This window comes from Dipodomys merriami, unplaced genomic scaffold (genome assembly GCF_024711535.1).
Source record: "Dipodomys merriami isolate MVZ:Mamm:240054 unplaced genomic scaffold, mDipMer1.0.p SCAF_26, whole genome shotgun sequence".
Lineage (NCBI taxonomy): Eukaryota > Metazoa > Chordata > Mammalia > Rodentia > Heteromyidae > Dipodomys > Dipodomys merriami.
The window spans coordinates 22487940-22500807 of record NW_027204048.1 but is presented as its reverse complement, the minus strand read 5'-3'; positions in this window follow the sequence as shown (position 1 = coordinate 22500807).

The window sequence follows — 12868 nt, the reverse complement described above, 5'->3', positions numbered from 1 at the left end:
TTTTCACATTATAGGTTTAGCTGCTTTAAACCATCTTGTCTTGATGTTTTGTTACAATAGCTCTAGGAAACTAACACAAAAAAAAACGTTTTCCAAAGTGAACCTAAAAGGAAATATTTCTCCCCAGAAGAGGAGACACGCGTTGTTGTGGGAGTTAAAAGGGGCAGAAAACGGTGAGCGGACAGGTGGGCAAATACAGTTGTAATATTCAATGAACAGGTGTCAAAATGAGCCAGGTAATGAGGGGATGGGCGGGGTTGGGAAAGGAGAGGGAAGGGCAGAAGGGGGGATATTGATCAAGATAAAAGTTGCCACGTTGAATGGTAACCCTTTGTGCGCCCACTTAAAGTAATTTAAGAACAAAAACTGTATGATGACTGACTTCTTAATCGTGTTATTGCTGTGACGTTATGCGATATGTTACCATGCTTTCTCTAAATTATTTTGGCAACTGCATGTGAATCTGTACTTATCTCACAATAAAAAGGTTTTATGTGCGAGGGAAAAAAATCTCCATCTAAAAGAGCAAGTTTTAAAACTGAATAGCCCTTTTGAAAAGGATTTTCTCATGGATAAAAATAAGTGCACAGATGTTTAAAATAAAAAAAAAATACTGAAGAGATCTTTGCTTAAACATGAACTGCTTTCCAGGAAGCAACGAATGGAACTTTCACTGAGAGCCATTTGTGGAAATGTGATTTCCCCCTTTGCAATCATTAAAACATACATTGTTGCTTTTTATGCTAGTTTTATGATGCGTGTCGGAATTCCAAATTAAATATTGTTTAGAGGTTTAAGCCGCAAGAGTTGCTTTTTTAAGGAGATCTAAGACAGGGCAAAAGAGTATCTTTTCATACAGAGGCAGTGAGTTCTTTCCTCTTCAATAGACAAGATGCATTTATTTTGCTGTGGGGTTTTATTACAATATCAAAATATTTTGATAGGCAAAAAGACGCTGCGTACAGAAAGCCCTCTCTGTTCGGCACACCCGGTAACCGGCAGAGTTGCCAGGTTCCATCTTTTGTCCCCTTCCCTGCTTCCGTGTCGGTAGATCCTGGGACCTAGAAACCTTCTGGTATTCCCCCCCAGAGACTCAGATGAAAGTACACATGCTAACTTTACTTTTTCATCAGCTCCTGAAGTTTCTACAAAAGCGTGGTGCTGGCCAGGAAACTGGGTCAGCAATTGTTCTACAATAAAGATGATCTTTTGAAGTATCTCAGCAGCAGCCGACTTGAGCAGGAGTCCCACAGATCGAGCTCTTCACAAATAGAGCTTCAGGCCTCAGATATCATTTCTTTAATAACACGGAAAAAAAAATCCTTGCTCTTTTTCCCCCCTACCTGCCTTCGGGCATTCCGATTGATGAACCTATTCTCCTAAACAGAGTTTTAAAAAATACAACCCCTTCTTGATATATATTTGCCAAGGAAAGCCTGCTCTGAGACCCCAGGAATCGAGGCTGGATGAGAGAATGTGGGCCCTGGGGACTGGCCGGGCATGACAGGCAGGCTGTGGACCAGACTTCATAATTCAGTCAGTGCTTCCCGGGCCTCCCGGCCCACCTCTACCCCACCCCCGGCAGCGCTATTTCCTCCCTGAATTCCCCGTTCAGGGAAGAAATAAGTTGTGCTCTTTACTTTTATTTAAACTGACACCATTAGCATATTCAGAGTGAAATATAGATGGCTCATTGGATCAGACGCCCTTTAACAGGGGCATGAATTATGAATCAATGGGAGAAGCTGCCACCAGCTATGAACAGCCAAGGTGGGAACTATCTGGGACTCACTTTCCATTAAACCGAGCCCGTCTTTCAGGAATGATAGAGACAGAGGACGGCCAGGGGAGAGGGAGGACTTTCTGGAGAGATGGATGGCTGAGATTGTGTGTGAGGATTTCTTTTAACATCCACGGGTATCTGACAATTCAATGGCTGGAGTTGCCAGTGAATACAGGTTAATTTGAGTCATGTGACCGAAGCAAAATGATTTCCTCCCTCGCCTCGTGGGTCTATAGTAAGTGTCAGCAGAGCACTGCTGTTCTTTCTTTATTTTAGAATGGCTTGACAGAAGAATGATGCTTACATTTTTAAAATGGGCAACATGAACCAGACCACACTACTGGTTTGTGACACATGAAAATAATTCTATGAAGTCTTCGTATCAGCATGCATAGATCGAGTTTCACCTATGAGAACATGGCCATCCATTCCCTCATGTAAAGTCTGTGGATCTTTTGTATCATTGAGACTGCATGAAATAGTTGCCACAGAGCCTACGACACTGAAAATACTCCCCGAATATTGAAACTATTCAATATTCAACTCTTATATACATATATGCACGTATGCTAGGTGAGTATTAAGTATATACACATTATATATCATTTTTCATTTAGCTATCTATGTGTATCTATCTGTTTATCTGTCTATCTATCTACCTATCATCTACTTATGTCTAAAATCTTCCTTCTGTATCAAGGCAAATTTTTCCCGGCTTATTACTTCTCCTAAGCAAAGTAAATAATTACAGAAACACAGTAACTATCTATCTTTATCCCAATCCTATTCAATTTTCATAGTTAAAAACAATACTGGCCAGATGCACAAAGAAACATTTTATTTTACCGTGTGCCTTCTTTGATAAAACTCAAAACCTATTTACTTTGGCGGGCTGGACACGCACATCACCCAGAATGTGGGCCAGAAAAACCCAGCTCTCTCTCTCTCTCAGGACTGTCCATTTGGCTACTTTCCTTTCTTTCCTCTTGCTTTTACATAAACTTACTCTGCTCAATTAAAGAATTTCATGCCATGTTAATTCTTTAATTGGCAGAGAAAACAAACTCAGCTCCAGACTGCATCAGGATTCATATGAGTTTGCTGTTTATTTTTTATCATCTCCATGATCTTTAATTTATGCTCATTCAGCAGTCATTTATAAAACACCTACTATTTGCTGAGCAAAAATGGAAATTAAAAGAGCAGTTGCTGACCTCAGATTGCTCGGTTTAGGTAATGACAATTAATAGGCCCAACCTATTCAGTGTTACTAATCAACAACGATCAGTTCATACTTGAGGAGGATTATAGTGAGTCAGATACTATGCTAAGTTCTTATGTTCTTACTTAATCCTTATGAAGCTCTTAGAGTAAGACACTGTTCACAACCCATCTGAGGTACAGGAAGTCACTAGCTTCTGTGAGGTTGTCTCAGCTGGCAGGCGGGGCAGGGTTGGTGTGCTGCTTCAAGACCTCAGAACTGAGCTTGTGATCACAGGCCGACACAGAGGAACCAACAGCCACATTCTTCTTTCAGCCTAAAGAAGATGCTTCAGGGAAGTGACCCGGAATGAGCAGGTAGAAATTGATATTGCAGGTGTAGTGGAGCGGAATGCACAGGTAAAGAAAAGTCGTAGGAAACCACGCTGACGCAGACGATCAGACAACAGAAGATGAGTGTGTGGCACACTGGAGACCAGAAAACGGCACCGTCTGAAGTGTGACAGGAAGGCTTGTGACAGGAAGGCTTGTGACAGGAAGGCTTGTGAGGCTTTGCAGGAATTTTATCTAAAATCACAAGTCATGGGCAATATTTAAGCAGATGAAAGGCAGGGTCTTTCAGAGAGACACGCTCTCAGGACCTTTCCTCAGAACAAGACCTTGCAGCACAGAAGAAAAGTCTGTGGATCCTTGGCAGGGATTCCCACACCCACACAGTTGAATGTTAATACAAAATGACCCCAATTCTGAATCGTTATTTAAAAACACTGAGTCTGTCATCGACTTGAGATCAGTAAGTGACAGAGTGGGTATGCCTCTCTGTTCTTCAACTCCGTATCTGTGCTCCGTCCATCGGTTGGTTGTGAGGCTCCCTCTTTCCGGTGTGGAGAGGGGAGAGCATGGAGGAGCTCTAGAACGGGCTGCTCTAACGCCGTTCTCAAAGCCTGATGTGTTCAAGTCTCCCAGCGGACCAGCCCCTGTCCTCCAACATCTCCAGATGGAGAACGACCCTCCTGATTCCAGATGGCTGCCCAGAGAGCATCTGGAAGGAACAACCACTCCCGTTCTTGCCTTCGGTAAATAAAGCTCACAAGACCTGGAATTTCACAGGGGAGAGAAAGAGATGTAGAAGAGGGGAGGCAGAGCTGTTCAGAGGCTGGAGTCAGTGTATGAATTCAAATGCTGCGGGCAGAAGTTTCATGAACATCTGCAAAAATACTCTTCCTCCTCCTCTTCTACTTTTCCTTTGTTGTTGTCAGTCCTGGGGTTTGAACTCTGGGCCTGGACACTGTCCTCAGCTCTTCAGCTCAAGGTGAGTGCTCTACCACTTGAGCCACTGCACCACTTCCAGTTTTCTGGTGGTTAATTGCAGATAAGAGTCTCATGGACTTTCCTGCCTGGGCTGGCTTTGAACCACAATCCTCAGATCTCAGCCTCCTGAGTAGCTAAGATTATAGGTGTGAGCCACCGGTGCCTGGCTCAGTTTCCTCTTTTTAAAGATAGTACATTTCTTATCAAGCATTGTTACCTCCTCCTTTGTTTCCCCTCCCCCCACCCTTTCCATCTCCTCCTCCCACCCCAGCATCATCTTATATGGACATTATCGTATGTAGCTTTTGAGTTTTTCTGCTCATCAGCCAAAAAGGAAAAAAAGTAAAGAAAAAACCCAAAATTAATTAGGCAAAAGTGAAATAACATTAGGACGCTTGAAAAATGTCAAAATTATTTTTGCCTCTACTAAGAGCCAGATGTGGTAAATCGAACATATTCTGCATCTAACCCTCAACACCCTTTGTGGGACAACCTTAAACACTATTTCTAGAATTTCACTCCTCCTACTACAGTCACAAAAAACAAAATAGAAACTAAGCTAGCGGCAGCTCTTTTATCTCCTTTATTTTCAGGACAAGATGATTGGAAACAAATTTTAGGATATTGAACTTAACATACATAAAACACAGGGCCATCCATCAGCACAGTCGGGACATACGCCTCAGCCCAAGATAACCGAGTTTCTTCTTTTCTTTTCTTTTACTTGGCTTTCCTTTTGTTTCTTGAACTCATGGCCTTGAGTTCCCCCTTGGCTTTTTTTGCTCAAGGCTAGTGCTCTAGTGCTGAAAACACAGCTCTATTTCCAGCTTTTTGCTCATTAATTGGAGAAGTCTCTGGGCCTGTGTTTGAGTTGGTATAAGCCTTAGATCTCAGCCTCCTGACTAGCTAAGATTATGGGCGAGAGCCATCTGTACTTGGCTGGAGGTTGGCTTTCAGCAAGTGGAGCTGAAAGGATATGTGATCTGGTCTTACATGAGCATAACATACACCTCTGTTTGATTTTTGCTACTACTTGTACCAAGAATTAGTTCAGCAACACTAAATGCCAATAATAGCCCTGATATATTGGGGATTACGAAAACAAATGTCCACTTCTTCAAAAAGTTGATGGACCGACTGTCTGCGCCTTGCACCTCGGTCTCTGGATGAGATGGGTGAGTTGTGAATGTTATCCTTTCTGTGGAGGGTGGTAACAGCAAACCCGATAGCATGTTGCTATATCAGTAGCTCCCCTCTGTTCACATGCAACATATTAAAATCGAATAACTTGCAATATTGTATCAGCTCCAAAGAATACCTTTCACACTTGATGGCAGGCTGTGGACAGATAATTTTGAGCAAATACCTAGTCCTCAAATCCTCGCTTTGGTGTTTCTGTTGCAGGAAGTTGATGATCTGCTGGGGAATATGATTCAAGCTTGGGAAAGTGGTTGAGTTTAATTCCTTTTGATCGGTGTGCAGAAGTATAATTTCAGACACCACAGAGACCTCTGAATGATGAGTTCTGGGTAATTCAAGAACTCCTGGGAACACATGTTGTATTCGCTAACAAACAAAAGGACAGACGTGACTCTTCAGCAGGAGTGCTGAATCACAAGTCAGAATCAAATGCTCCCCCGGAAATAGGAAGCCTTCACTTTATGGGAGCTTTATTACTTCAATCAACAATTGTTCTTACCATTTTCAAGAAACAGACACGAGCAACAATGAGATGTAATGGAAAGAGGGTGGATTGCAGCTTGCAAAGTAAGTGGAAAGCACTTGAGGATGCAGAAGATGAGCGTGGGAAGGAACAGATTCTAGGCCTGGTGATGCTCATCTGTGTCAGGAATTATAATTCACCATTTCATCAGCTGAAACCAAACGCCCTCCTAAAACCCCCATCTGTGCATGCTGACAAATTGCATTCTGGGATCATTTAAAGGAAGCTAGCGGCATTTACATTAATATCTACAGAGCAGCCTGTGTAGGGACTTAGAGGTGTGTGTGTGTGTGTGTGTGTGTGTGCCAGAGACACAGCAGTTCCTGAACTATGGTATGTAAAATGAAAAGTGAGGACCCATTAGTAGATGATCAACTCTGTGTTTGAAAGAAATGAATAGACTGGGATTTCATGGTAAAATTTTATGATGTCACCCACTTGAAGGTTTTGCTTTTGCTTGTAGTGAATTCCTTCAGTGACATCTGAGATGTGCTTAGAAAGCTTCCCCTTTGTAACCGGCAGGAGCAGGTGTCTGGCCACACTGTGAAAAGCACTGGAATCTGTGAATTCTTTAATGATTATGCCAGCCATTCCTCCCAACACATGGCTGAGCAGGGTCCTAGAGGGGAAGTGCTCTTCCTGCTCCCCCCCTCCTCCTCCTCCTCTTCTTCCTCCTCCTCCTCTTCTTCCTCCTCCTCCTCTTCTTCTTCCTCCTCCTCCTCCTCCTCCTCCTCTTCTTCCTTCTCCTCCTCCTCTTCTTCCTCCTCTTCCTCCTTCTCCTCCTCTTCAATGCTAGCAATGAGGCTTGAACTGAGTCTTGCTCTCTCACTTGACTTTTCTGTAGTTATCTACCCTTTGATAAACTACTGTCTAAATACAACTCTTCTTTCTCCATGTACCTTGTATGATGTTGAAAGTTTATAGAAACCCCTCCAGCTCAAGATTTTTACTGAATTAGAATATGGTTGTAATAAAATCGGTATGTCTTAGCGATGACTGGAGAATAATAACATGTTTGGAGTTTAATTCAATCAGAGCAAGCAAGACACGGACGTGATTTTTAAAAAATTTCAGCTGTAGTTTGGGTTTCTCTGGGTGCGTATATGTTCTTTCTTATTTGCTTTAATATTCCTGCATGTTTGCAGTCATCTGAGATGAACATGTATCTGACAGGCTTTCAACAAATTATTGAAGGGAAGTCACCGAGCCACAACTGGTATTTTCTACCTTCTTTACAGCTGTACTCTAAATTTCAATCTATTGCTTCAAAGTATTTCCAAGGAAAGATGAGAGTTTCTGAAAACTGGAAGCTAGCAAAGGCAAACTTTGACAAATTTCATGTTGATTGACTTCAGGCTAAGAAGTCTATATACTGAGTTGTTGTTGTTGTTGTTGGTTGTGGGGCCTGAACTCTGGGCCTGGGCGCTGTCCCTCAGCTCTTCAGCTCAAGGCTAGCGCTCTACCACTTGAGCCACAGCTCCACTTCCGGCCTTTTCTGCTTCTGTGGTGCTGAGAAATCGAACCCAGGGCCTTATGCATGCAAGGCAAGTGCTCTACCACTGAGCCACCTTCCCAGCCCTGATACTGAGCTTTTAAGAAAGTATTTTGTGTGGAATTTTTGAACTGTTTTCTATGAGCATTCACATTATTGTTTTTGTTTTAGTGAGAAACAGTGTTACTTTTAAATGATGAGAAGAATTTCATGAAGGCAAGCTATTTATTACATGGCCGGAGGAGAATTCATGGGGAGTTGTGGTCCGGACTCTGCAAAGGTGTCAGGTAGACGGTAGCGGAGGATGATATTGCTGACAATATCAATATTGGCCACTTGAAGCCCCGGAGAACCGACATTAAAAGTCAATGATTACATCTATGTCGAATCAAGATGAGCACGACCAAGCAGTATCTCAGAATTAGCTCATGAGAGAAGGAGCAAACATTGGGGATTTTACTGTTAAAGCATACGGGTGACATGGATTCTCTGTTCTTCCTGCTGGAGGAAGCCCAGGGCTTCTGCTAACACAGGACTGAGGGCCCAGGGCTTCTGCTAACACAGGACTGAGAGCCCAGGGCTTCTGCTGTAACACAGGACTGAGGGCCCAGGGCTTCTGCTTACACAGGACTGAGGGTAATTCTTTCTCCCAGACTCACTTTTGTGGGCAGAAGACACAAATGTTCCCGGGTTTGTTTCAAACTCCGTCTTGGGCCCCACTGACACACAGGGGCACAGTTCTAAATCATAACCCCAAGTAACAGGTATTTGTGAGGACAGAAATATCACAGTAGTTATGAGAATGGGAGCTGATGAATGTGGTTTCTAAGGGAAGGTTCCAGAACTGGGGAAAGATTCACACCCCTATTGAGTGAAGAGAACAAATGTCTCTGATAAAACATAAGCACTTCAACCTGACTTATGGAATTGTAACCCCTTTGTACAGTTACTTAATAATTATAAATGGATAAATAAATAAGGAACAAAGAATGAGTACTGGATTCATTTTACTGAGCCATTTGGGGTCATATTAAACATACATACTTTTTGTCTCAGAGTAAAGCAAAACTTTCTAAAATCTAAAGTCTCTTTTAAAATTTTATTTTATTGTAAAGAGGAGGGGTTACAGGTGTTACAGTTACACGAGTAATGAGTACATTTCCTACCGAGCATTGGTACCCTCCTTTGTTTTTCTCCCATTATCCTTTCCCTCCCCCACTCTTTCCCCCTTGCCAAAGTTGTGAAGTTCATTTCCAACAAAATGTCTTGTTGGTATCATTGTTGCAATGGGTCAACCTGTGTCCTTGTTTTAGTGTTTTGTTATTCCCCTCCCCCTCCCCAACTTAGATAAATGTATATACAAGATGCAGAATGACACTGCCCCATTTGCAAGGAAAAGGAAAAACGTGGAAAAAATCATATTAAGTGAAGTAAGCCAAGCTCAAAGAATTATAGGTCCCCTGGTTTCCCTTATTTGCACTAACTAGTATACATCTAGGATAGTATTATCAGATGAACAGAAAAGCTATGCACATATGATGATTTAAGATGATGCTGAGGTTCATTTGAACCTCAGGATATGGAGGTTCATTTGAACCTCAGGATATGGACACGAGAGGTTTGTCTTTGTTGCTGTTGTTTTAATATACTATGTGATTAATTTCTTTTCTTTGTTCTTCCCCCTGTGGCATATCCTTGTGGCCACTGTATGTGATTTTGGTTCCTGGCATCTTGTACATATGTTTATCTAATTTGGGGAGGGGAAGGGGAGTGAATCTAAGGTATTTTTGAAAATCAGCATGATTTTCTGAAGGGGTATGGAGAGCGTTTGATCCACGCAGGACAATTATTTATTGGTATATTTTAACAAAAAGTTAAGAAATGCAAGATGCTAAATTGGGCACAAAACAACCCTTCTATTTCTCTAACTCTGGGACGGTTTTAGTACTGACATCACAGTAGATTTCAGTAGAAAACAAACCGCAGGACCTCAGGCACTTCACTGGCTTTGTAGGCAGCGACAACTTCATCACTTCCCCCAGAATCTTCTAATCGTCCCGGTTTTAGAAAATGGGACTGTTTCAGGTATAATCATAGAGCTATCCCAAAAACTTGTAGAATACCACCATCATCCTTGGCACTGGGTCATTGTTTAGGCTTTGTGAATGCTCACTTGGAGTTGCCACATGTTGGCTAGTGATGCAGTGTGCTATGTGATCACACATGGATCAGTTGGCTGGCTGGTGATGCAGTGTGCTATGTGATCCCACATGGATCAGTTGGCTGGTGATGCAGTGTGCTATGTGATCCCACATGGATCAGTTGGCTGGTGATGCAGTGTGCTATGTGATCCCACATGGATCAGTTGGCTAGTGATCCAGTGTGCTATGTGATCCCACATGGATCCGTTGGCTGGTGATGCAGTGTGCTATGTGATCCCACATGGATCAGTTGGCTGGTGATGCAGTGTGCTATGTGATCCCACATGGATCAGTTGGCTGGTGATCCAGTGTGCTATGTGATCCCACATGGATCCGTTGGCTGGTGATGCAGTGTGCTATGTGATCCCACATGGATCAGTTGGCGGGTGATGCAGTGTGCTATGTGACCCCACATGGATCAGTTGGCTGGTGATGCAGTGTGCTATGTGATCCCACATGGATCAGTTGGCGGGTGATGCAGTGTGCTATGTGATCCCACATGGATCAGTTGGTGGGTGATGCAGTGTGCTATGTGATCCCACATGGATCAGTTGGCTGGTGATGCAGTGTGCTATGTGACCCCACATGGATCAGTTGGCTGGTGATGCAGTGTGCTATGTGATCCCACATGGATCAGTTGGCGGGTGATGCAGTGTGCTATGTGATCCCACATGGATCAGTTGGCTGGTGATGCAGTGTGCTATGTGATCCCACATGGATCAGTTGGCTGGTGATGCAGCGTGCTGTGTGATCCCACATCGATCAGTTGGCTGGTGATGCAGCGTGCTGTGTGATCACACATGGATCAGCCCACGTTAACTCCTGTGCATTCCTGAAACCAGTTTAATTAGAAAGTGGAAATACAATATCGAAAGCTGTGAGGATGTTTATAATAATGGGCTTTATTGGGAGTGTCAGAGACAAATAAAAATGAAATCAGAAATTTCATTTGTTTGCATTAAAAGTCATAATCTTCCTCTTTTATTATCAATGAATAGTAATATACACTACATAGAATACTCGCATTGCTCTCCATAAGGGGTAAAAAGATGTACAGGCATAGATACAGAATCAAGAAGATTGTACTTTGGCTTGGAAATACAATTTTAGTATATAAAAGATGATATTTATTATTATAAAGTTGAAGATATTAAGCAGGGAGTAAGTGACCACAGGATTGAGTCATTAGTATATTAATAATTATTTTTTTGAGCTGGGAAGTTGGCTCAGTGGTAGAGTGCTTGCCTTGCATGCCTGAGGCCCTGGGTTTGATTCCTCAGCACCACATAAGCAAAAAGAAAAAAGCCAGAAGTGATGCTATGGCTCAAGTGGTAGAGCACTAGCCTTGAGCTGAAGAGCTGAGGGACAGCGCCCAGGCCCAGAGTTTAGGCCCTACAACCGGACCCCCACAAAAATTATTATTTTTTTTTTTCGGGGAATGAGTTATAAAGATAACTTAAAATTATAGTACAGATAGGCATGGGGGCTCATGCCTGTAATCCTAACGTGAAGAGCCTGAGATCTTAGGATCTTGGTTTGAAGCCAGCCCAGACAGACAAATTCAAGATGCCCTTATCTCCAATTTGGGTGTTGAGGGAAGAGACACAGAAAGAAAGATAGATAAAAAGATAGTGAGGAGGGCGGAGAGACCGAAGAGAGGGCATGAGAGAGAAGGGGGAGAGAGAGAGCGAGAGAGCAAGAGAGAGAAAGAGAAAGAAAGAGAAAGAGAGAAAGAAAGAGAGAGAAAGAGAAAAAAGAGAGAGAGAGAAAGCGAGAGGCTGTTCAAGCCCCAGTACTGGCACAAATATACCAACATAATAATAGTAATATAGTAATGATACTAATAATATCTAGAGACTATCAATAAAGCAAACATTCTTTTAAAGTAATGTAAGGTCTCCTCTCGATCTAGTCAGTCACTTTTAACCACTTCCTTTTAAACGTTAATAGTATCCTAAGTATAATATCCTAACTAGACAATATACTAAAATGATTATTTCATTAATTGTAGGCCTTTTAAATGGGCTTCCTGTTATATAGGATTTGATCGAATTCACTTACTATACTATGTTTCAGTTATTGGTTAAAGAACAGACTTCTGATATCGAAGCACTTTATATTGAAAAGTAAATGAGATACTTCCTTCATTGATTTCTCTCATTCTTTATATATGGGCTTGTGGTCTATTTCCCCAAATATCTTTTGTAGTAAAGTCCTACTGATGAGAATGATGTGTAACCTCTTCATTCTTGTATTTATTTATTTATCCGCTCAATAGTATCTTTATGTGGGGGTTTGCTATATTCCAGGAATTATGTTATACATTGAGAATAAAGTGCAAACAAGTAGTTTTCCTAGCGGAGCTTCATTCAGTTCTGAGATGACAGGCTCTTTGCTCTTCTCCAGTGTCACCACGGAGACAGGTGGTGAAGAGATAACCATGACTGTGCTAGGCCTATGAAGAGGTATGGAATAGTATACCGAAGTGATAGTATACCAAGGTGATAGTCTACCGAGGTGATGGTCTACCGAGGTGATGGTATACCGAGGTGATGGTATACCGAGGTGATAGTCTACCGAGGTGATGGTATACCGAGGTGATGGTATATCGAGGTGATAGTATACCGAGGTGATGGTCTACCGAGGTGATGGTCTACCGAGGTGATGGTCTACCGAGGTGATGGTCTACCGAGGTGATGGTCTACCGAGGTGATGGTATACCAAGGTGATGGTATACTGACGTGATAGTCTACCGAGGTGATGGTATACCGAGGTGATGGTATACCGAGGTGATAGTATACCGAGGTGATTGATAGTATACAGAGGTGATAGTATACCGAGGTGATAGTATACCGAGGTGATAGTATACTGACGTGATAGTATACCGAGGTGATGGTATACCGAGGTGATGGTATACCGAGGTGATGGTATACCGAGGTGATGGTATACCGAGGTGATAGTATACTGAGGTGATAGTATACCGAGGTGATGGTATACTGAGGTGATAGTATACTGAGATGATAGTATACCGAGGTGATAGTATACCGAGGTGATAGTATACCGAGGTGATAGTATACCAAGGTGATAGTATACCGAGGTGATGGTATACTGAGGTGATAGTATACTGAGATGATAGT